The 26,644-nt window shown below is 39.6% G+C and overlaps 1 non-coding gene across 1 annotated transcript; it reads left to right on the forward strand.

The window, feature by feature from the left end:
* The first annotated feature begins 20,163 nt into the window (after nt 1–20,163).
* Nucleotides 20,164–20,355, forward strand: LOC148093111 (U2 spliceosomal RNA). Its single transcript, XR_015714644.1, has one exon. It is a non-coding gene; the product is annotated as a U2 spliceosomal RNA (small nuclear RNA).
* The last annotated feature ends 6,289 nt before the right edge of the window (nt 20,356–26,644 follow it).

Consider the following 26,644-nt stretch of genomic DNA (forward strand, 5'->3'; position numbering starts at 1 on the left):
ATGTGATGTTGCACTATGGAAAATAAAGGACTTGACTTTAATTGTCCTAGCCAGATCATTGTCACCAATTCTGACTTCCTACCTTCAAACTACTTTATCATCCACCCTTCTCTTCCTCCTGTCTTAATGGGTGAAGTGCTTTGTCCCTGGGTTCTCTGCAGGAAATCCTACTGTTGGTTACTTTCATAAAATTTTTCCATTAGTTTGTTTCTAGCTTTCTTCCCACTTCCCTTTGCTCCTTCTTAGGGTCTGCTTTGTTAATTCTTTACAAGATGACAAGTGTCCAGATTCTTACCCCAAAACTGAACTCTTCAACTACTTTCTGCAATCCACTGCTTTCCTGAATGCTCAAACCAGAAATCTAGGGTGTAATTAAGGCAGGGTCGTAGGTTCTTGATATGACTAAGGTGGGAAGAAAACCATTGGTGAAAAGCGTCAAGGGATGTCTAATAGGCTGTTGGACATAGGAGCTAGGAGCCCAGAAAATAGATGGAGATTTGTAATTAAACATTTAATTGGAGAATTTTCAAGCATATAAAGTAGTGCATTGAACCTTCATACCCTATCTTCAACAAGCCTCAATTCCGCTTTGATGCATCCACCTATTCATTACATCTTTTAGGTAAGAGTGATATAAATTGAAATTGATATACACAAATCTTATTTTGCATAATGGATACACTGTTTAGCCCACAGCCATTATCAGGACAAAAGGTTCACTCATCTCTACCTAGGCAACCAAGCACTCCACTGAACCCCCAAGTTGACCACTCTGAATTTTTTTCATCATAGACGGGTTTTGTTTCTCCCTTTGGAATTTTATATGAATTGATTCACATAGTATGTACTCTTATACATACAATGCTTTTATTTAGTACAAAGTTTTTTAGAGTATTTTAGGTTTCTTTTAGCTAGGGGATTTCTTTTTCCAGTTACTAGTTTATAGATATATAATTTTTTAGCCTTGTATCATGAGACCTTGCTGAACTTTTTGTTTCCTTATTACACTGGTTAACACCTCTAATATGTAAGTGATGAGAGTGGGCTGATGTGACTAAGATGAGGTACGCAAGACACCTAGGGAACAAAATTCCAGGAGTGGTGGCAGTAGGCATCTGAGTGAGTGCAGCCTTGCATTCTGCGCCCTAAGGGCTTTGCCTCAGTCTTGGCCTAGTCCTGTGTGAAGACCATTAGCCTTGTTCCAGTTTTAGGAAGGTATTCAATATTTCATCAAGAATGTTCGCTCTTGGTTTTACGCAGATGCCTAGATAGATGGTGTCTTACATAGCCTGTTTATAGTTCGTCTTTTTCACGGGTGGGTGTTGAATCTGGTCAGGTACCCTTTTTCCCCCATCTGTTGAGGTGGTTATATAGTCTGTGTCTTATTCTGTAAAGATACTATCCCTGCCTTTGGGAGTTTAGTAACGGAACCTGAGGACTGAAAGAAGCCCCCAAGTGCTGGAGAAAAAGGTCTCGTTTAAAATAACTGCCCCGGTTACTGTGCGGTGGCGGTGACTGATGTTCTCTGAGGCAGAGAAGAAGGAACAGAAGATGGCAGATATTTTTGAAACAAAAGCAGTTTTAGTCGATTTTACATGTTGACTGTAAAACCTTGAACTGACGGACACCCCTCAGTCTATCTGCCCACGCAGGAGTACCCCACAAAACACACCACTAACAAAAAAAGCATCCTTTTGCACTAACTACATAGGCAGTGGGACAGAACGGTGCCAAAAAGAGTAACCAGGAGCAAGCTGACAAGGGCGACAGCTGGACATTCAGGGGGACACTGAAGTCTCACGCTCCCCCATAGATTCCCCCTGTCTTGTCCCGCCCAATGCACATCACTTCTGACATAGCCTGTGTATTTTCCTTGACTGCTGTAAAATGCACCCAGCTGTGGCTAAAGGCACATCAGATCCAGTGTGATGTTGATAGATGCTGTTCACTCACCAGCACCCCCACTCCAGGTCTATGCAATTACAGTAAAATTTCAAGGAAGTTGGTTCACTATATAACTAGGAAAAAGTAGAGGAATGTTCAGTCTGTTTAAAATGCTGAGTATGAGTTAAATTTAAGTCATAGTGCTAGATGCTGGCTGGTTTGGCTCTGGTTAGAGCTTTGGGCCACACACCAAAGGACTAGTGAAGTTGTGTCTCATAGTGATGTTTAACCCTAAAAAAAAAAATTAATGAAAAATATCTTCGGGTAAGAATTAACAACAAAAAATATGCTGAAAATATAAAAATGTGCCAATAATCGCAACCCCTTCAAGAATCTGTCTCATCCTAATAGAGGAAGTCGACAAACACTGTTGATAGAGGCACAGAAGAGTGCCTCTTGCTTAGGGAGGTTGGGAAATACAAATAGAAAAGGTCATCTTTGAACTAACCGTTCCAGGAACCAACTAAATCACAAGCAAAGATATGCCACTATCAGACAGATCTTTTTTCAGAGATCAAGATGAACTGCTTGCTCTAGATATCTCAAGAATCCATTTAGGTGGAGGTGTCGAGAATGGAGGGAGATGGGGAAGTGGTGTTATGATGTTGGTGGAAAGATTGTGGTGGATGCTAAACTTAGATTTCATTTCCCCCTCAACTTCTGCCTTCAGGACCAACTCATTGATTCCTTTACCAGGAGATTTGGCTACTGACAGCTCACTGTTCAGTTCCTCCCTAGAAATTGTCCTCAGCTAAAGATTTCTGTTTAAGAAAAATACTTGAAACTTAGTTTGGCAGAAAAGTTAAAGGAACAAAAATCTGGAGGGAGTTTCAAAGTTGACTGCAGCAAGGTAGGCTAGATGCTAGGAGACCAGTTAAGACTCCTACTAAAGGAAAGGATTCTGAGATGATGGGCACTTTAATGTTTAACCTTTTCTGCAAACTTCTTAAGTTTATTTACTTAAGATGTAAAAGTGTTGCTTAACACAAATGAAATAAACTTGTGCACTGGTAGGGGATTGGTTAAGTAATCACACGTTGAAATATGTTGAAGCTATCAGAACTCCTAGATCTATGTTGGCATGATAACAATGTTAACAGGAAAGCAAGCTCTACGACAATAATACATAGTCACCATTTTTGTTTTAAGTACATGTATAATAGGCATTTATAGATTGCACAGAAATGTAGAATAATAAATGTAAGTTTGACAGTGTCATCTTGGTGATGGATTTATGGGTGTGCCTTTATATTTCTACAATGTACATGAACTATTTGAATAGTAAATAAGAACACATTTTTCAAGTGTTCCTGCTCTTGCTCCCTGATTCCATGCAGGGATAGTAAGTAAGTAGCGTGTGAATTAGAGCTCCCACTGAGCAGACACCCCTGTGGAGCCATGCTGAGCTGAGCATATGGACTTCAGGCCTGATGCAGAAATAGAATGGAGGACAAGCTATATGGATTGGGTAGGTTCCAAGACTGAGGCTATTTCATATATCCAAAAAGACAAAGTTGGATTGACTTGGGAATCAGCATTCTTCTGATGACATCTGAGGTAAAGGGCCATCTAGACAAATTTTTGACATTGAAAACCAGCTTTTCCCAACCTGTCACAGACATGACTACAGTAAGTCAGTACCTCTGAAAATGAATTTTTAGATAGATGCAGCCTGATTTTTAAAGTTTATTCAGCAGGCAAAATTACTGCCAAATAGTTATAAAAGCTAAACGCCCTCAGTTTCTGTACTTACCTGTTGCAAACTGGTAACAGTCAGTAGACTCTTTGTAGCCTGATCTACCCCAGTTTGTACTTCAGAATGTAGAGTCCTGGGAATGAGAGGGGAAATGGTGTGAGGGTCATTTTCCTGTCTTTGCAGAAGTCATGCCATCCTTATAAGAAGCAGGGATTCAAATGGCACTTGGGACCAGATGCTACACCCACCACACAACTCACTTGTTCATTAGGTCTTTGTTCAAAAAACATTTGAGTGCCGGTACTAACCACCCAAAGGAGATGAGCTCTATGCTACGGCAGAATAATTCTGGGTTACTTTTTAGAAATTTTTATTGGACATTTATACAGCATTAAAATACATATGAAGTCGCCCGGCCGGGCATGGCCCTGGTTGAGCATCAACTTAGGATCCAGGAGGTCGCAGTTTGATTCCTGGTCAGGGCACATTGCTGGGGTTGCAGGCTCAATCCCCAGTTGGGGGCGTGTAGGAGGCAGCCGATCAGTGACGACTCCCTCATCACTGATGTTTCTATTTCTCCCTCTCCCTCTCTGAAATCAATAAAGATGTATTTTAAAAAATAAAATACATATGAAGTCAAGAAGTGCAATGACACCCGCGTCCTAGGACAAAAAGTTCTTAGAGCTGAAAAGATCACCCTATTTAAAACAGTCACCGTTGTTACTATACTGGGGCAAGACTGCTCAAAGGCACTGTAGACTGATTAAATCAGTTTCATCCCAATCTAGCCTTGCACCCAACAGTTAGGATCAATAAATTCTTAACTTGGTAACTTTTCTGTCCTGTAAGGAAATTTGATCAAAGTTTTTCTTACCAAGTTACCAGGTCTTAACATGAATTTAAAAAAAAAAAAAAAAATGGCACTATATTTGTTCTGTGATGTACTACCTGTTACGCTGTCATAATACAGGGTGTCCCCAAAACACACACTTTTTTCTGATGGCTCAATTGATACTTCTTTTCAGATTCAACCTATTGGAATTATTTGAAGTGTGTACATTTTGGGGGACACCCTGTATAACAAGCGTGTTAGAGTGGACAAAAGGAAGCCGCCTTTATTTCCATGCAAAAGAATGGGCAACGCAGTGGGACTTGTGAAGAGAACTTTGCTGCAAAAAGCTGTTGAAATTAACTTACTACTAAATTTTTGAATTATTTTAATGGTATCTCTAAGTTTTTTTAGCTTTGTGGTGTAGTCTGAAGGCTCACGATGTTTCATCTGCCTCAGAACTTCCCCTCTGGTTGCCCCGGGGCTACCCAAAATGGTCACTAGTATAGCATATAAGTCAGAGCATTTTCACATGTGGCTCCCCTGAAATCAATCTGCAGATGCTTACCTAGCAGAAGTGCAAGACAGTGAGAGGAAATAAAAAGTATAAAACCCTGTGCTCAAATCTTCCAGTAGCTCCCCACTTCCCTCAGTTTCGAGCTGAAGTCCTTACAGTGGCCTACAGGGCCTTATGAAATCTGTCTCCTCCTCCCCTCTAAACTCATCTGCTCATCGCTCCCCAGGTACACTGGCTCCTTTTTGTTCCCAGAATACACCAGGCATGATTCTGTCTCAGGAGCTTTGCACTTACTGTGCTGGAATGTTCTTTAGTTATCTACGTAGCTCACTCCCTCACCAATATAAGTCTGTTTAATCTCAGTAAGACCTATCCTGACCATCCTGTTTTAAATTTCAGCCCAACACCAAAGCAGTCCTAATGACCCTTAATCTTTTTTTTTCTTTTCATTAGATACTGAGTAATTATATTTAGAAGGTAAACTTTGAGGGCAGGGATTTTGTCTATTTGGTTTCTTTGTTTCCCAGATATGGAGACCAGCTTCCAAGACGGCCTCCAGTGATTCCAACAGTGATAGGGCTGACTTATGTAGCCAACAGGATATTGCAGAGATTCTAGAGTATAACCTCCAAAGATAGATCATAAAAGGCATCTTGGAAATAAATGAGCTAGACCCAGTCAAGCCTTCAGATGCCCTGCTAACATGTTGAATGCACCTTCATGACCCCCCTGGCCTAGAACCACCCAGTTAAGCTGCTCCCAAATTTCAGAGAAATTGTGAGAGAGGAGGTTTATTTTAAGCTGCTAAATTTGGGGGTAGTTACATAGTAAGAGCTAATGTACCAGGTATCTAGAATCATATACCTGGCACATAGTAGGTATTTAATATTAGAGGCAGGAAGGAACAGAACTGCCCAAAGTAACCTGACTTCCATCAAGATCAGCCAGGATTACTGTCATTTAGCAGAAAACAACACAGGCTTTCAGGCAAGTAGACATAGTGTTGGTGAGCTTAGGAAGAGAAGCTGAGGATGGACGGAGCATGAAGTACTGCTTGGTGAAAGGAAAGTTACTCTGCTCCCCCAGAATTCCCTCCCATCTTTTATTGCCAATCATGTCTTAAACACTCAAGAGTGCCTTGTGGGTCATGAGGATGAAAGATGTATAAGCACATTATTTCTTTAAAAGTTGGAGATAGCCCTGGCCAGGTGGCTCAGTTGGTTGAGTGTCATCCCATGCACAGAAATGTCGCCGGTTCGATTCCTGGTCAGGGCACATGCCTAGGTTGCAGGTTCAGTCCCCAGTCGGGGTCCGTGCGGGAGACAACCAATCGATGTTTCTCTCTCCCTCCCTCCCTCTCTAAAATCTATAAAAGAATTTAAAAGAAAATGTTGGAGATAAACTTCTGTTTCTGGCCAAGATGGAGTAGTGGGAAAGGGATTTGCTCTTTCACCTGAAACAACCAAAAAAACTAAGCAATATATAAAACAGTTTTGTGTTTTTTTTAAGTGAATGACAGGCAATAAAGGAAAGCGAACTTCAAGGGAAGGGAAATAAACAAGGTAAATAATTAACCGAATGTACTGGATGAAAAGACTCCAGGCTGTGACACAGGGTAGGGGAACCCTGGCAAAGTTTAGCTGTGCCGTGGGCTGAGAACTTGGAGCTGTGTGTTCAGAGAGGCCAATACAGCTAGAGTTCACAGGACAGGGCCCCACCCAGGAAGAACAAAGGCTTAGAACGTCTACAGAGCATTCTTCTGGAATAGAAGTGTATTGATCCTTGTGATGAAGCTACCAGGAGGCCTCGGGGAAAATCCCCTGAAAGGATTAAAGGGAATGATCCTTGGGGTTTACACAGGGCTAGCAATAGTTCCTTTTCCTAGCAGCCAGACTATAAAACCTCATCATTCACAGGATATTGGGTAGAGTAGTCAACAATGAGGTAAAATCAGCCCTAGACCAAATGCTTCCTTGTTCCTGCAAAGCAGGACCCAAAAGGATCAAATTTGTTTTAAGCAATTTAACTGCATTCCAGAACAAAGCTCAGGAGATTAACAAGGTAAAATTTACACTACCGTACAGTACAAAATTACTCGGCATGCAAAGAAGGGAAAGTATAGCCTACACTAAGGAGAAAAATCAGTCAAAATAAATTCTAGAAAATACAAACTATTCTACATGATAGGAAGCAGATCTGTGGTTACCTAGGAAGGGGAGATGGTCCAAAGGGGCAGGAGGGGAGTTTTACGAAAGGGCACAAGGGAAGTTTTAGAGGTGATGGATATGTTCACTACCTTGTTTGTGGTCATAGCTGGGCACATACTACAATTGATCGAGTTGTTCCACTTTTTGGTATTATAGGCAATTTATTGTATGTCAGTCATACCGCAAAAAATCTGTTTTTAAAACCCTGAAAGTTAAAATATGTACAACAAAACTAACTTTTCTGCCCAGCTGGGCGTGTCTCAGTGGTTGAGCATCGACCTAGGATCCAGGAGATCGGGGTTCGATTCCTGGTCAGGGCACATGCCCGGGTTGCGGGCTAGGCAGCCGATCAATGACTCTCTCATCACTGATGTTTCTCTCTCTCTCCCCCTCCTTTCCTCTCTCTGAAGTCAATAAAGATTGTTTTAAAAAAAAAATAAAAAACAACGTAAGTTTTCTAATCATGATTTCACCAAATTGGCCATCCTACTCCCATGAAAGAATAAGGGGTTTCATGATCCAAACTGTGTTTGGGATTGAGTAGATCAATTCAGATTTAGAGCAAAGTGCAAGCTGTCAGGTCAGGGTTAGTTAGTTCTACAAGAAAACACAAAAACCCTAAAGCCTATGGGTGGAGGTTGGCCACGACCTGAACTTGTTTCAACAGAGTGTCTATTGTATGAAGTGAAACTGCCTTAGGCATTTTTTGAAAACTTATCTAGACAATTTTGATAGCTGAGGAGTTTTTCCCACATTAGCCAAAGCCCAAGTATTTTAATTCCCTTATTTTCACAAGCACCAACATTTTTGTTGGTTCTCCTACACTGCGTGTGTGTACACATGCACACACTCTTTTTCTTTGAATGTTAAATGTGGTAAAAGTTACAACTTAGAGAAATCACACCAGTATATAAAATCTTAAAAATGTGTGGGATTTTTCTATCTATATAAAACTCCTATTCATGCATATGTTTCTGCTTACTACTTTCAAAACTCAGTTGATTTTAAAATTAATACTTCTGCATATTATATTAAATTACCAAATTCATAAGAATGCAAATGACACATATAAGTATAGGGTGAAATTCAGTCACTCTTCTACCTCGATCTCCCACCCACCCAATTCCCTTCCTCAGAGGCATCTGGTTTTGCCAGTTTCTTGTATGAACTGCCAGAAAGTCTGTGCATACACAGGCAAATATGTGTGTTTGCATTTACAGTGTCTTAGTAGACGGCACACAATCTTATTACTCAGTTTTTAAAAAGATAATTATAATTTTCAAATAGGTAACACATCCATGTGTTAAAATTCAACAGGCACAATTCTTGAGGTTTCCTTTCCATTGGTACCCCTGCTTCCAGCGTGTTCACACCTAAGCAACCAGTGTTGCCAGTTTGTTGTGTTTCCTCCTAGACAAAGTCTATGCATATATAACCGGGTTTTGTGGTTTTTTACTAATAACAAAATCTTGCTCCATATGTGCAGGGACTTTGCTGATTTGGTTTACTGTTTCTTCCCTAGCACCTAACATCTCCTGCCACATAGTAAGTGTTCAGTAAATATTTTGGGGATGAAATAGCCCCATCTCTGCTATTCAGAGCAATGGGACCTACTTTAACAGATCTTTGCCTCAATGTCCTTGCTTGTACTATAAAGATAACTGTGTCTTCTTCACAGGGTTGTTTTAAGATTAAATGGGCTAATATATAAAGCGCTTAATTCAGGGGTGGGCAAAAGTAGGTTTACCATTGTTTGTATAAGAAATAATACAATAATAAATAATAATAAAAGAATAAACTGGTTGGTGTACGCACAACTGAAAACCTACTTTCGCCCACCCCTGTATATGCACCTGGCATATAGTAAGTGTTCAATAAATGTTACTATTGTTGTTATAGCAAGATTCATTTTCCTCAAGCACTGTTTTGAACACGTCATAAATTCTTTTTCATAAACCTTTAAAGCAGCTCCTCATAGAAACTGTACATTATCTACACTGAGCCTTAAGGCCCCTTATCAATTTAACTTTTCCTCCTTACTACCAGTTTCTTAACCTGCTGTGAAGTGTGAGCTCCACTCCTGTAACCCAGTTGGCTAAATATACCACCCAAAGGCCACGCACAGTCTCCACAAAACTCCACTTAGTACCATCCCTCCTCCCTAGACCCATATGATCTTGCCTTTTTTTCCTTCTTTCCTTCTGCTCTCTTTTTGCCTCTCTCCTTCCCTCAGGCCTTCTTTGACTAGTTCTGGAGTATGGAGATACAATCACATTTGATATATTACATTTATATTTCTATGTTATATATTATTACATATTTTCAATTGTGTGTATCCAGATTATTCCATTAGATATAATGTCCTCAAAATCTGCTAGTCTGTTCTTTGGTTACCCTTTGTACAATATGTTCACAGTTAACTCATGTACAACATATTCACAGTTAACTCATGGAAAACATTTTTATTTTCTTTATTTCTTTTCTTAAACATTTGCTCTTCATCCAAATCTCCTGACTTCCAGGAAAACTAAGACAATAAAATACACAGAAGGCTCTGCCTGGGTTTAAGCTGTGACAGGCTGCAGGCACTTGGAGGAGGCCTGCACCAAGGAACACAGGAGCAAAGCTGCCGTGCCCAAAGCACCTTCCTCATAGAAAACATGCAGCTAAAATACTTTGGGGTTTGCTATAAACAACTGATCTTAACAGTAAATCATGAATTATTGACCATTATGATCACTATTTATTACACATAAATATTTATTTAGCACCTTTGTTGTGAATGCACCGTGTTTACAGGGTACAAGGAGACATGGAACTCCTCTTCTCTGTGATAAACTTAAAATCTAACGCAATATAGACCCAATATGTCACCCAATATGCTAGGCCACCTGAGTGATACAAAAAATTAGAGGCCATCATCGAGGGCTCTAACAACCAGTTAGTGCTTCGTGGACAAGGGTGAGCCTGACCTGACTCCTAAGGAAAGGGTCTGAAGTTTAATGAGCATAAGAAAATATTTTAGGTGGTAGATACTAGATGAATATTATAGTTTCTAGTGTGAAATGCCATTTGAAAACTAAGTTTCACCATTATTTTATAGTCAGAGATCATTCAAGTGACATTTATTGAGTGCCTACTGTCAGCAAAGCACTGTGCCGGGTGGAATGGGATCTAGACATGAGTGGGGTGTGACCCTGCCCTGCGGGAGACTACAGGACAGTGGGGAACACCAGCGCGTGACCGCCCGGCTCATAACTTGCAGAAGAAGGAAGCTTAGAGAGCTGCACCCCCGGCACTGGAACAGAAAGGCCCTGACCGCCACGCTGCTGTGTAGTCAGTCTATCTCTAGAACACAGTAAATCCCTTTAATGGCAAAGGTGGGCAATATAACTGTGGGTGACATCAAAGTGCCTGGTACAGCGCCGCAGGAATCCACCGATTTGCATGACTGAAAGGTGATGCCATGTATTATTCTATCGTCATCTTTATCATTATTTTCACCGTAACTGGTTTTTGTCGGTTCCTTGTTTCAGCCATGAGAACTTTTTGATCCTGAAAGAGCATTAAGTAAGCGGTGCGGGAGGGACCTAATATTATCCAACACAACTTTCTCATTTTATAAAGGAGGCAGCTCTTGGCTTAAAGAAGTTGCTTAAAGATCACGAGGCTTTTTCTTTCATTCATTTCTTTAATAAGAAAAGCACTTATATCTAAGTTTTGTATTATAATTTGTCATTTTGGGTCATGTTCTGGACTTCTTATCTCATGACTAATCCAGGATGTGACATCTGTGACAGGAAGTTAGCCCTGACATGATTAAGTGCTCTAAGAAACTTCTGTTGCCTTTCCCCACAACCCCACTACTAGTGCAACACTTTCTTTCCATGCCAGTTAAAAAAGTCATTTTTCCAAAGAGAACATCAATACTCTCAAATGCAATACCATAAGAAATTTAAAATTACTTATTATTATATTTTATCTTTTTTTTCCAAGCTTCCACTTTAAATGGCACCCCGTTGGATTGAGTTATATACTTCTGAACAGAAATATATGAGGTTTTCATATTAGGGACATAAGAACTGAGGTTTCTTTGTTTCCCCAAGTCAATCCTTTTTTTGCCCTGATGTACTAAATTTTTATCTGCAAACTGGTGTTTTGCAACGAATTGTTCCAATTCATCAAGTGTATATAAATCTCCTACAAGGTGTGTACTGTTTTGTGCTCAACACCAAAGAACACAATAATAACTCACACATGGTCCCGCACTCTCAAATTGTTTATTAGATACTGGGAAGTGTTCTGTGGAACACAAGTTCATGAAAGATGGATAGATGCTGTTAATTTAGCATAATGTAAGTAAAATATTCTTTTCTTCTTCCTAAAGTTTATCTAAAGTTATCGGGGGCTTATGAAAAGCCACTGGCGATGCCCATTTATGATCCTCACCTACCGGAGTAACTTCCACGTGGAAAATTGTGATGAACCGTTATAGGAGTTCTATGCCACTGAATCAAGCGCCTCCCTCCTTAAAAAAAAAATTTAAAAACCCAACCCAGGTATATGAGTTAATACTTGAGAAAAATAAATGCAAATGAGGGAATTTGGTTAAGATGATACTCAGTGGTGTTCATTGCTTATAGTGAAGATGTCATTTTAAAGAATGAGGTGAAACAAAAGAAGAGAAAGATCCAATGACAACTACTTTTTTAAGACTGGAAAATTTTTGTTTAATGTTGAATGCTCTTAGCCTTAACTAGTTTCTATCCCACATCGCTCAAAATATGAAAAGAAACAGTATCTTGTGGAAAAAGCATAGTGCAATCTAATCAAATTGCATCAACTTTGTAAAATATTCCCACATTCATGAGCACATGAAGAGTGTCATGTACCAGAGGAGCCTGATAAAGAGTCGCTGACTCTGCGTTTCTGCAGCAGGCAATAGGTTAGTTGGAATTTTTTTTTTTTTTTTTACTTTATTTATGTTTTTATTTATCAGGGCAACAAAAATAAAGTGCATTTTATTTGTGTTCACATTTAAAAGTATTTTTCTTTAGACCTTAATTACCGAAGACACACTGGCACCAGAAAGATGGTGGTGCCCTCACGGTCCTAGACGTTCCCAAGCCAGCCAGTCACGTCCTAGGCCTCTGGTAAGAAGCTGTTTCACATCGGGAGCTGAGGCTGGAACTGAAGTTTAGCTATCTTTCACAGAATTGTCCTCTTAAATAGAAATAAGTGTGTTCCAAATGTTGGTGCTTAAAACCAGGAATAAAGGCCTGATTGTTGCTGTAAACTTGTTGCTATGGCCCTGGCCAGGGGCTCAGTCGGTCGGAGCATCTTCCCACACACCAGAAGGTTGCCTCTTTGATTCTGGGTTGGGGGGTGTGGGGGAGGCAAGAGGTCAATGTTTCTTTCTCACATTGTTGTTTCTCTCTTTCTCTCTCCCTCTCTCTTCCTCTCTCTCTAAAATCAATAAACTCATCCTTGGGTGAAGATTAAATAAATAAATAAATAAATAAATAAATAAATAAATAAAAATTAAAATAAAAAACAAAACAAAATTGTTGCTATAAAACTCTCTTGCTCATAGAGAGGAACTTGGCTTACGCAGGACATTTTGCTCTAGGGTTATTTATGCTGATCTATAGTGATGACAACTAACTTCCTACACAAGAGTGCTTTGTTCACAAAGGGTAGCCCTGGAAATCCAGTGCACTTAACTAAATGCCACGTACTGTATTATTATTGACCTTCTGTCCCCACCCCCCTTGTTGCGACTCAGAGCTCCTGTGGCAGCTTTATGATGAGGGCACCTGTGTTCATTGTCCACTGTATCCTTAATATGATCTCACAATATCTATGACTGTTAATCAGAGTAATCAGGATTCACGTGCAGAGTTAGACAGAATGTGTACTCAAGGTGACAAATGAAAGAGTTTCCTTGGTACTGCAAGCACCCGCTGAACGTTAACGTCATGTGGAAGACAATGCAATAGAAGCAAGGAAGAGAAACTTCTTAAAGACCTATTTGATGTCCTTCAACTTCCATAAAAGCAGAAACAGCTAACACAATAAAGAAACTGAGAAGACAAAACTGAATCCTTGGAGAGCTCAGAGCTGGTCTCTTTACATCCCTGATCTGATCCCTCAATCCTTCACCTGTGAGCACCTACAATTTTATTTTAAATCCTCTTCTTCTGAAAGAAAATGCTTCAGTGTATAAGGAGAAAATAGGGCATAAAAGAGAGACAGAGAGACAGAGAGACAGAGAGAGAGAAAACAACTTTGTGGAGCTCAGCAACTCTCAAATGAGCAAAATATGGATGTTTTATTCTTCCACCCACTAGGGCGCCAGCTCCCTCTTTATTAAATATCCGTTGAATGACAGGCTAGAGTATTGTTCTTACAGCTGATTTTTATCTACCATTGTTCAAGTCAGAAGAGGCTACCATTTAAAAATGATGCTATCAACCACGATTATTAGCTGCCTGAGTGGGTGTTGCTGAAAAGACCGATACTGGATTACTCTACAGTTACAGGGTGTGGTATTAGGTTAGGCTCCGGCCGGTGTAGCTCAGTTGGTTGAACGTCGTCCCAGGCACCAGAAGGTCCCCAGTTCGATTCCCGGTCAGGGCGCGTGCCCGAGTTGCAGTTCCATCCCAGGGGGGAGGAATACAGGAGGTTGCCCATCGATGGAGAGTCTCCTCCCTTTCTCTCCCTCTCCCTTCCTCTCTCTCTCAAATCAATAAAAACATGTTTTAAAAAAAGAATTAAGGTTTGAAGGCCATCATGTCTGCAACTTACACTTAAATGGTTAAAAAAAGAGTATATATAACTATATATATATATATTTAATGTTATAATGTGAAGACTGGGGATTCTTTGTACTATTCTTGCAACTTTAAAAGAATCAATTTATTAATATATTAATTAAAATTATGATCCCAAATTATTATAAAATGTATGTATTCAAAGAAACTTTAAAACTTTTAGACCTTCTGTTTAATAGTAATATATATTTGTTTAATAGTAATAATTTCATATTCTCATTGGATGAAATACTAGAAAACAGTTCTTTATCTTTTTATTCCATAGCTAGATTGTCAGAAATAATTAATATCAAAAAGTAAAATACGAGAGCACTCTTCTAGTTGCTAGAAGGAATGTAGCCTGATTCATGAATCACTTAATAAAACCAAATAGATCTTAAAAAAAAAAAGTAAAATACCAATAGCATTTTAATCATCAAGCAAAATTCCCCAATTTTAGCCCTTTGTTAATAGCAAAATTAACTAAATTGCACAACTTTTATTCCTGACCCCACTCTTTGATCTTAAGTAAATTCCTCAACCTCTCTAGATCTAGTCTGTATAAAAATTTAAGGGGTTATAGTAAATTGCCTTACAAGTTCTGTCTAGCACTAGCATTTATTGTAAGTTCTTTTTTACAAATAGGGAAATGAAAATTCTAATCTTAAGTAACTTTCCAGGAGTCACATGATAAGAAGAAAGCCTACATTTAAGAGTCAATTAATCACATCCAGTCTGGATACATGTACCAACAAGGAGCCTATTATAGAAAAACTGTCCTTAAACTTCCCAGGCACACCTGCTGTCAAGGATCTGTCCTTGAGGGATCAGCTGCCAAAGCTCGTCTCACTTGAGAATGGAAGGGGTATGGGGAGCTATAAACCCTCTGATTTGGTTCTGTCAGAGGCTAGCAAAACTCCAGGAGACAAGAGTGGGAAGGAAGAAGAGGCCCCGGAGTCAACATGATCTCCAGAGACTTGGGACAGGAGATGACTTGGCCGTAGGACTGTTGTTACAATAGGCTTTGTGTTTTGTTGCCCTTTGTAGCTACACAATGCTTTCTTGTAAGTAAGAAAACATGCCAGACTCATTTTGAATCCTTGCCCTTTTTAGGCGAGTTTTAATTATGGGGAAGCAGTACAAAAGACTGAGTAGTGATCTCTGGCTCATCAGCATGTGGTAAAAGATCTAGGGTTTCTTTGTTGCAGGCTTACCCTGCAATAAGGCAGTATCCTGGTTTCATGTGTCAATGTCTCTGGAACAGAAAAGGTGAAAGGAAGAAAGGACAAACTCTGTGGGTTACCAAAGCTGCAAATACATATTCTCCTCAAGTGCACGTGGGACATTCTCAAAGATAGACCACACATTAGGACACAAAATCAGTCTCTACAATTTCAAGAAGATTGAAATAATATCAAGCATCTTCTTGGACATTCACACCATGGAATACTATGCAGCTGTTAAAAGGAAGGATCCCTTACCCTTTGAGACAGCATGGAGGGATCTGGAGAGTATTATGCTAAGTGAAATAAGCCAGCTAGAGAAAGACAAGTACCATATGATCTTACTCATATGTGGAATCTAATGAACAAAATAAACCGATGAACAAAATAGATTGAGACACAGAAGCATGGAACAGACTGACAAATCTCAGAGGGAAGACAGGGGTGGGTGGGGAATGATTAACCTAAGAAGTTATATGCATAACGCAGACAATAGTGGACACAGACAATAGTGTGGTGAATGCTGTGGGGGGGGGGGGTGCAGGGTGGAGGGGGGTCAATCAATCAATAAAAAATAAAATACTTAAGGAGGAGTGTATAGTGCAGACAGAAGCCTCTCAATTGAATCATCCACAACATAACCCTCAAAGCTGTTTGGACTTAAAATAACTTTTTTTTTTAATCCTCACCTGAGGATATTTTTTCCATTGCTCTTCAGAGAAAGTGGAAGGGGGAGGGAGAGAGAAACATCGGTGTGAGAGAGACACATCAATTGGTTGCTTCCCGCTCATGTGAGGATCATGGGGATTGAACCTGCAACTGAGGTACGTTCCCTTGGCCCTTCAGTCCACGGGCCAATGCTCTAACCACTGAGCCAAACCGGCTCCATGGATAACTTTTAAATTCTAATCAAATGTTTCCCTCAGATTCCTCTGAGTTAAACTAGTTCCACATTATTTACTTCATTTATCCATCCATTCATTCAATAACTTTAATGAACCCACAACACTGTACAAAGAAGCCTAAAACATTAACTTAAGGCATTAAAATCGAGGTGAGGCCCTAGCCAGTTTGGCTCAATGGTTAGAGTGTCGGCCTGAGGACTGAAGGGTCCGGGTTCCGGGTTTGATTCCAGCCAAGGGCATGTACCTCAGTTGTAGGCTCGATCCCCTACCCTGGTTGGGGCACATGCAGCAGGCAACCAATGGATGTTTCTCTCTCTCTCTCTCTCTCTCTCTCTCTCTCTCTCTCTCTCTCTCTCTCCCTTCCACTCTCTCTGAGAAAGCAATGGAAGAAATATCCTCAGGTAAGTATTAAAAAGATTAAAAAGTAAAATCGAGGTGAGAAAAAAAATACATATATGCAAACTAACAAATACAAAACAGAATATGAACAACAGTATTTAAAGTTGCATACAGAAATTCACATGAAAAGTGGAGGGAGGGCTTGGCAAATAATTAAGTACTCAGTAAATGTGGCTTTGATAAATGAACGTAAGTCAGGGCAGGTTTCTTGGAGTAACAGAAGCAATGGGCATTGACTGAAATGAAACAAAGTTCAGCCTGGTGGAGCAAATAACATTAGCAAAGGCCCAGTGTGTGTGGGGGGAAGGCAGGATGTATAGTTTCAACAGATTGGCGTGGTTAGAACAAAAGGGTTAGTTGGTGGGTGAAGAGGAAGAGTGTGAGGTTTGATAAGGTATGGTACGTTCTGATACGACCCAAAATGTCATAACAAATTAAAACATTTGAAACACCCTAAATATAAACAGTTTTGTTCTTAGAACTTTGACTTCTCTTCTTTTCTTGTAATGTATTGGTAACAAAACATTAATTCTCTACCCGGCCAGCATGGCTCAGCGGTTGAGCATGACATAGGATCCAGGAGATCACGATTCGATTCCCAGTCAGGGCATGTGCCTGGGTTTTGGGCTCAATCCCCAGTGTGGGGCGTGCAGGAGGCAGCCGATCAATGACTCTCATCATTGATGTTTCTATCTCTCTCTCACCCTCTCCCTTCCTCTCTCTGAAATCAATAAAGATATATTTAAACACACATGCACACAAAATTAATTCTGTAAGACCAAGTTATTTAATAAGTAACATTATGTAAATAAAGGAAAATGCCATCAAGATGATAAAGCAAAACATAATGGTATAGGCATTGTCAGGGATGGGAGAAAATGGAGACATTATCTCTTCTAATTCAACCCCTCTTTTACCAGAAGTGAGGTCAAGGATCCAGGCAAGTTAGGGTGCTAAGTTATTGAGAAAGCCAGCTGAGGTTGCTGCCTCACTTATCAATCGTTGATTGAATCTTTAATGTTTATAACTCTACCTGAACTGCATGAATATAACTATTTGATGATCAATATGAAAAATGTGAAAATTATAAAAATATAAAAATTAGAAAAAGAAAAGTTAAAGCCACCATACATGGAAGATGTTGAAGTCTAAGAGTGGGACATTTAGACCTGGATCAGGGCAGGAACTAAAGGAAATGAGAGGAGAGGTCAAGAGCCATCCCAGATGAAAAGACAATAGTACTGTTTCAGAGTGACAACAAGTAGACAAAATAAAACAGACAAAAAATCCCCAAACTCCAAGTATGAACCTAAGCATCAGACCTGAAATTATTCAGTTGTATAAGGGAAAAGGTGATGACATTAAAATACATTTCATCAATGTGTAATTTTTAAAAAAGTAATTCTTTGCAAGATGAAAACCTTCTGGGAATTAGTTTCACAACAACGTAAATATACTTAACTACTGAACTGTACACTTTAAAATGATTAAGATGGTAAATTTTATTTTATTTTTTAATTTAAAAATAAGTGTCCATATATTTTTTTAAAAAAGCAAGTGTTTTTTTTTTATTAATTTAAACTTTTGTTCCATCTACTTTGGAGCCTTATCAGCTCTTTATATTTTAGGAACACAGATCCACTGAGGTCACTTCAGTTAATGGGAAGTCTGTCTATTTTAAGGATACATGTGACAAAAAAGATAATAATATCACAGGAACCTAAGAATAGCAATCTGATTGGGCTTCAATTGGGAACTAAAATGAACGTGGAACTGGACAAATTCCACGCACACCTGAAGACTGAGTCAACTTGTCACTCTCGGCTGCCGCAGGAATGCACTACTTCCCAACCACAGGCTGTCACCGTGCTCTCTGTCTCTGTGACTACCAGCCAATGACTTCACTTAGTTGTAGCTTCCGCTTACTCATAATTCCAGCTTACTCACAGTCTGTGTATAACCAACTTTTAGCTTCTCTCCCCACGACCAACAGACTGATTCTCTCTCTCTATATCCCACTTAAAATTCTTGAAAGGAAAAAAAAGAAATCGAACTGGCTTAGCTCAATTTTCTACTTAATTGTGCGTCAGAACTACCTGGACAGCTCGTTGCTGCACAAATTGTTGGGCCGCATTCCCAGCATTTCCGATTTAGTCTGGGCTAGGGCCTGGGCACTGCCACTGTAACAGAATCCCGGGCATGCTCGCCACACAGGTCTGGGGCGCACTTGAGAAGCACAGCCTGCTTAATTATTCCTTTATCTGTTTGGACAGAGCAGCTGGGGCTCTACCTCGTGTCGCCAATAGCCCACTTCTAAAATGACTCTCAGGCTCATAACTGGGAGGTTTTAAAAACAACTTTCTCGTTTTCGCCTCTTCATTTATGCAGCCACCCAAGTCCTATTTCTTTTTGTTTTTTAAATTTTTTTATTTTTTTATTACAGATGACATACAATATTATATTTGCTCCAGGTGATTAGACATTATGTAACTTACTAAGTGATCATCCTGATTATTCCCGTACTCATCTGACACCATATGTAGTTATTCCAGTATTATTGACTGGATTATATAGGCTGTACTTGACATCCCCATATCTGTTCTGTTACTACCAATTTGCTCTTCTTAATCCCTTCACCTTTTTCACCCATCCCCCCAGCACCCTCCCATCTGGCAACCATCAAAATGTTCTGTTCTGCCCGAACGGCGGGGCTCAGTGGTTGAGTGTCAACCCACGAACCAGGAGATCACGGTTCGATTCCAGGTCAGGGCACATGCCCGGGTTGCGGGCTCGATCCCCAGTGCGGGGCATGCAGGAGGCAGCCGATCAATGACTCTCTCATCACTGATGTTTCTCTCTCTCTCTTCCTTCTTCTCTCTGAAATCAATAAAAACATATTTTTTAAAAATGTTCTGTTTGTTCGTTTATTTTGTTTTTTCGATTCAATCATTGATAGACATATATTTACTGCCACTTTTTTGTTCATATTTTTGATCATTTATTTTTCTCCTTCTTCGTAAAGAAGACCCTTCAACATTTCCTGTAGTGCTGGTCTGGTGGTGGTGAACTCCTTTAGCTTTTTCTTATCTGGGAAGCACTTTATCTGACCTTCAATTCTAAATGATAGCTTTGCTGGGTAGAGCAATCTTGGTTGTAGTTCCATAATTTTCTTCACTTTGAATATTTCTTGCCACTCCCTTCTGGCCTGCAAAGTTTCTGCTGAGAAATCAGCTGCTAGTCTTATTGGAGCTCCCTTGTAGGTAACTAACTGCTTTTCTCTTGCTGCTTTGAAGGTTATCCCTTTGTCTTTAACCTTTTGCATTTTAATTATGATGTCTTGGTGTGGGCCTCTTTGGGTTCATCTTGTTTGGAACTCTCTGTGCTTCCTGGACTTGTGTCTGTTTCTTCTAGCTATAAATGTCGTCATGATGTTCCAAGCTGTCATTTACTTTTGACCTACACCAGTATTTCTCAGACTTTTTCATGAAAGTACTTCTAACTACAGAGAAAATGTAGACCATATGGAGGATGGTACTCTTAGGGAATGTAACCCTAAGCAACTTTTAAATCTTTCTCTACCCACTTTGGAGAAATATCTTGGTGGGCTCCTATCAATTTTAAAGGTTATGCAATCTCTTCTCAGCCTTTTGGCTAAGATCCAGGGTAGGTATCTGTTCTTAATCAGTTTAACATCTGATACGTCCTCCGTCTGAGGACAACATATTAAATGGATTTGTGGAGCAGGGAGATGGAACAGGAGCGTGCTCCACCCACGCTGCACATAGATCCAGTACTGCAATGCCTCTGGAACAGTGCACCACTTTGGGGACAATTTATAAAAAAAAAAAAAAATTACGCAGACTTTTCACCCTCCATATATTTTTGTCTTAATGTTAAAAGAATGCTTTTAGTTACTGGTCAGTGAGCCAAAATGATGCTTTAGGACAATTTTCTGTGTTTATCCAGTGCTTCATATAGGGTACCTTGCCCTTGGTTGAAAAAGATTCTGTAGGCTCCACTTGGTCTCTCTGCTCTCAGGCTTTCTCTGTGCCATTTAACTTCACCACTGTCTAAAACACACTCCAATAGCTTCCAGTAGTGCTGTGCCTCTATTAAACTGCTTTCTTTTGGATTCATAGCCCTCCAAAAATGATCATTTTAATCTTATTTCCAATACTAAGTTACTTTCCAACAAACTGAAATACTTTAGTTAGTAAGTTCTCAATATCGAATTGAATCTGGTTGTTGAAAAATGGTTTACTTCTATGGTCATCTAGCACAATGGTTCTTAAACTATGTTCCCCAGACCAGAAGCATAAGCATTACCTGGGAACTTGTTAGAAATGTATATTTTCTGTCCTGTTCTATACCAGACCTAGTGAATCAGAAACTCTATGTTTATGGCTGAAAATCTGCCCTCCAGGTGATTCTGGTGCAGCTGAAGTTTGAGAGCCACTGATCTAACATTTAGTTTTCAGATCTAAAACAGAGTAAGGTATAAATTTTCTAAAATCCATATGTGGTTAGGTTGGTTGGAGCGTCATCCAGTACACCAAAAGGTGGAGGGTTTGATTCCCGGTAAGGGCACATACCCAGGTTTCAGATTTTATCCCCATTCGGCACATGTGTGGGAGGCAGAGAATCAATGTTTCTTTCTCACATCGATGTGCTTCTCTCTCTCTTTCTGCTCTCTTTATTTATAAATAAATAAATAAATAAATAAATAAATAAATAAATAAATAGCCCTGGTCAGTGTGGCTCAGTGGTGTTGCTCAGTTGACTGGGTATGGTCCTGTGCAGCAAAAGTTTCCTGGTTCAATTCTCAGTCAGGTCACACGCCTGGGTTTCGGCCTCCATCCCTAGTAGAGGGCATGCAGGAGGCAGCCCCAATAGATGTTCTGCTTTCACATTGTTCTTTCTGTTTCTCTCTCCCTCTCCTTTCCCTTCCTTTCTCTCTCAAAATCAATTAAAATATTAAAAATAATAAACAAAAAGAAAAATATTCATTTTTAAAACAAAATGATTCTACTAAATATATTTTTCATGAGGCTCTTCTTAATTTAGGAAATGTGTTCTAAAGAAAACCGATTAAACAATTTTTAATTCATTTGTCTCCTCCTAGTGGCAGGCTTTTAAATACTGAGTATAAAACCCCATCTATATTTCTCAGAAATTATATTTCTGAATTTTTAAATAAGATTCCTCTTGTTAACTACAATTAAAATAAATTTTCCCTCTCCACCAAATTAGATTTTTTCTATTAGATCCAACTGTGGCTGCACAAAACCTGCAATTTGTCCCTTACATGACTCTTCTTTTTTACATTTATTGATTTAGGGGGGGAGTGGAGAGGGAGGAAGAGAGAGAGAGAAAAACGGAGGAAGAGAGAAATATCCATTTGTTGTTCCACTTATTTGTGCATTCATTGGTTGCTTCTTGTATGTGCCCTGACTCAGATCAAGCCCGAAATCTTGGCGTGTCGGGCCAATGTTCTAACTGAGCTACCTGGCCAGGGCCATTACATGGCTTTTTAAAATTGTACTTGTAATTTTCCCTCCTTTTGTTACTCCTAACTTTTTTTTCTTTCCTTTTTTACTTTTGCCCATAACTTCTTAGTTGTAGAACTTCATTACTTAGAACACTTGGAATTTTCTTCCTTTATAGAAAATTCCCATGGGTTTAGGGTTTATCCGTTACTCCTCTCACCATGACTCCCTTTCTTGCAATGCCTCAGGAACCACGCAAGATCTCCGGGGTACTAGGATAGCCACAGCCACCAAATCTCTTTTCAATGAGCACTTTGAGCCCTTGGGCTCCTAGGGTGAACCTAGGGGTGAATGAAAATTCCTTTAACTCTTAAAACCAACAAGACAAGGTTTGATTTTTCCCAAAAAGAGTTTATTGATATGGCAGATACTTTATGAAGATACTAATGCCCTACATTGTCCCCTTTATGCCTTCCAAGCAGGTAGTCAGGCCATTTGTAATCCTTTATCTGGGATGTCTAAAGAATGGAAAGCTTAAGTTACTTGAAGATCGTGCCTTTTCCTACCTGTTGTTAGAGTGAACTCACTGAAGAAAGTATGCTAGATGTTTGAGAGTGAAAAAGAGAGGGTGCCTTTATTGAAAACAGAAGGAAAAAAAATGGAGATTTCCTTAGGTTGGGAAGGAGTGTAAATTGGTGTGACCTCATTCCCCTAGCAGCACCCTAGACAGGTGCCAGGACCTGTGGTCTGCTTAGAAAGGCTGGACACTAAGGTTCCCAACATGGCAGGAATTCCCACGCTCTGAGGAAGCAGAGTCCCTGCACTTCAAGAATCTGTGTGGCTGCCCTAGCCGGCTTGGCTCAGCGGTTAAAGTAGACCTTGGTTGCAGGCTCAATCCCAGGCCCTGGTTGGGATGCATGCAGAGGCAACCAATCGATATGCTTCGATGTTTCTCTCTCTCTTCCTCCCTTCTACTCTCTGAAAAGCAATGGAAAAAATATCCTCCGGTGAGGGTACAAAAAAACACAAAACAGGAAAGAATCTGTGTGTCTTTAACCATGGGAATCTCAGCAGTAGCCGATGTGGGCTGAAGACTGGAAAGTAAGGATTTATTAGGGAGATGGAGCCATGCCCGGAGTCACAGGTAGCTCATGCTCAAAGACCTGGCTCTCCAATGGCTTCCTGGGGATGAATTATATAGGGAAAAAATAATCATGATGACTAATAGAGTTAGGGTCATGGCCTCTACTGATTGACTGGTGTTAGGTAGGGGGTTAACTGATCATTGCATTTGGTCCTGATGTCAGCCATGGAGTTGTTCTGTCCAATTCACAAGTATCTGTTCCTGGGTCCTGAGCTAAAACTGAGGCCAAGATAATACTATGTTTAGTTTGATTGAAAACTCTGTCTCAATAGTGAACAGACCCAGGACCTTGTTTCTAAGGCTACTGGATGCTGACCAGAACCTCATTGTCCTAAGGGCTTAATGATTAAGCAAGAGAGAGGGATGTGGGTAAGTCAGAGTGCTGAATGATGTCAGTTTGAGTCAAAGGAAAAAAAGCAAAATAAAAAGCCAGATTAAAGAAAATAAGATTTCTGCTCTGTCCAGGTAGCTCAGTTGGTTAGAGCTTTGTCCCAATATGCCAAGGTTTAGGATTAGATCCTCAGTCAGGGCACCTACAAGAATCAATCAATGAATGCATAAATAAGTGGAACAACATATCGATGTTTCTCTCTCTCTCTCCCGTCCTCTCTAAAAATCAATAAATAAAAAAGAAAATAAGGGTTCTTTTTTCCATGTAGTTACACTGTGATGGACAAGTTCACAGAAAAAGAGACACTGATCCTAATGTCACTCAAGTCTTGCAGTACAGATTGATGTGGCTGGCCCAGTTTTATCTGTGCCTTTCCCTAGTTCTTTGTCTCCCCTTTTAACTCTACTGAGGTTGAATGTTCCATCTCATTCCTCTGACTCTAGCTAGCCTGATGCAGGGGTTGGCATCTCAGTTGGACTTTTAAGGTTCCCCTGCTTTCCCAGAAAAGATAACAGTATAGAGGAAAAAGTCACACAAGCAAGTTTCCTAATTTTCTGTTTCAGTTTTCTAATGTATAAAATGGCTGTTAGACTAATGAGGGCTGACAGTCAGCGTGTATGTACTGGTGAAACCATACCAGCTCTTAAATTATTGAAACTTCCCTATCAGTCAGTGAAAAGAAACAGCCTCAAGCCTCTAGCTGGCTCTAGACATTACCCAGCTTTCCCATGACCTTACTCCAGCATGGCTGAGTGCTGTGCCCTACTAGTCCATAAATATTTTGAATATGACTCTTCATAATTATTACCTCTTGAGACTATCATGAGGCCTAAAGAGTGTCCAGTTAAAAGAAGCTAATGAGCAGAGTGACTCAGTGGTTGAGCATCAGCCTATGATCCAGATCGAGGTTAAATTCCCGGTCAGGGCACAAGCCCAGGTTTTCGGCTCGATCCCCAGCAGGGAGTGTATAGGAGGCAGCCAGTCAATGGCTCTCATTATTGATGTTTCTCTCTTTCCCTCTCCCTTCCTCTCTCTCTGAAACCGATAAAAATGTAAAAAACAAAATAAAAAAGAAGCTAATGACAGCCCTTATCAGAGCCTTCCAACTTCCAGACATGGGTCCTTAAGCCTTTTTTTTTTTTTTTTTTTTGGTACTTCTGCTATGTAGCTTCCATGGTATCTGGCTCTCATCTGGCCTTCAAAGATTTTTCTTTAATCACCCAAGTAATTTTCTTTTCTCTGTTCAGTTTGAAACTAGCTGCTTCTACTATTGTTAGTTTTAAATAACAGCTTTTAAAGATATAATTCACATACTATAAAATTTACTCTTAAAGTCTGCAATTCAGTGATTTTTAGTTTACAGTATTCACAGAGTTCTGCAACCATCACCACTAATTCCTGAACATTTTCATCACTCCCAAAAAAACCCCCACATCCAGTAGCAGTCATTCCCCATTCCCCTTCCCCCCAGGCCCTGGCAACCACTAATCTTTCTCTCTATATAGGCTTGCCTGTTCTGTACATCTCATATAAATGGACTCATTAAATATGTGGCCTTTTGTGTCTGGCTTCTTAAAGTACTGTTTTCAAGTTTGGCAATGCCGTAGCATGTATCTGTATGTCATTCCTTTTTATTGCTGAATAATATTCCATTATATAAATATACCACATCTTGTTTATTGCTTCTATTTTTAAATATATATATCTTTATTGATTTCAGAGAGAGGAAAGGAGAGGTAGAGAGAGAGAAACATCAATGATGAGAGAGTCATTGATCGGCTGCCTCCCGCAACCCGGGCATGTGCCCTGACCAGGAATTGAACCCTGATTGCCTGGATCCTAGGTCGATGCTCAACTGCTGAGCCACGCCCGACAGGAGCAAAGATAATGAAGGTAATTTAGTCTTTTTAAGCTGGCATCTGGACCTTACCTTTTTTCAGGATTGAAAGTAAAACTATTAAGAATAAACTCCAACTATATACCATGGAAATTCCTCCCAATCACCAAAAGGCTTTTTTCTTCCTCTTTCAAAGCCAATGTTGATGAGTTATTCTGCCCAATAAGTTCCTGTTTTCTGTGTGAGAGTGGTTTCAACCTTTAAGCTAATTTTCGAAGGGCATGAGCTCTAGGCCATGGAGCCAGTACTATAATGTCTTCTTTCCTTACAAAGGAATGTTTTTCTAGTCTGTGTGCTATGTTTGAATATGAAAATTACTTTACAGATTTTGTATACATGTTTCTGTAAATACATAGAATATCTCTGAAGAGATACTTAAGAAACTGGTAAAAAAAAAAGGTTGCCTATAAAAAGGGGAACAGTGGGACAGGTATGGAAGGCTTACTTTTCACTCAGTATCCTTTTGGAAGTCATTCAAAATAAATAATTACTTCATAAAGAGTAAACAATAAAAACCCTGACTAGAAGTATGAAGCATGTTTATCTGAAAGGGACATCCTGAGTTGTCACACTGACCTTGCTACACCCACATGCCTTCCTCCAGCCTTAGCACCTGTGCTACCTCAGCTTGGCTTGCTCTCTTCTTTATCTACCCCTTACCCCAATAAAATCTGACAATTTCTGTAATTTTTCAATTTACAAAGTACTTCCAGGTACATGGTCTAATCTTCAAATAAAAATAGAAAATAATATAAATATTTTTATCCTCGATAAATAAGAACACTGAGGTTGAGAAAGTGCAGCAGCTTGTCCCAGATAGCAATTATTATGCTTCAGATCTAGAATTCGAATCTACAACTTCTGTCAGGTTGAGGGTTCTGCTTTTTTTGTTTTTTAAACTATGAAATCACTTAATGAGGCAATTGGGTTAGAGTGTACAAGGACGTTTACTAAAGCGTTGTGTATTCTCAATATTATACAGTAAATATTATGCTGCTGTTACTAAAAATTATGATGCAGATCTGTATTTACCATGGAAAACATGCAAGAACCTGCCTTATCCTGCATATTGTGAGAAAAGTAAATAGACGACATAAACAAATGTACGATTTGAACAGATTCTTTTTTTAAAATATGTAAATAGAAAGAACCTGAAAGATATATATGAAAATGTTTTTTAAAAGTCATGATACT

Source organism: Miniopterus natalensis, chromosome 5 (genome assembly GCF_054644295.1).
Source record: "Miniopterus natalensis isolate mMinNat1 chromosome 5, mMinNat1.hap1, whole genome shotgun sequence".
NCBI lineage: Eukaryota > Metazoa > Chordata > Mammalia > Chiroptera > Miniopteridae > Miniopterus > Miniopterus natalensis.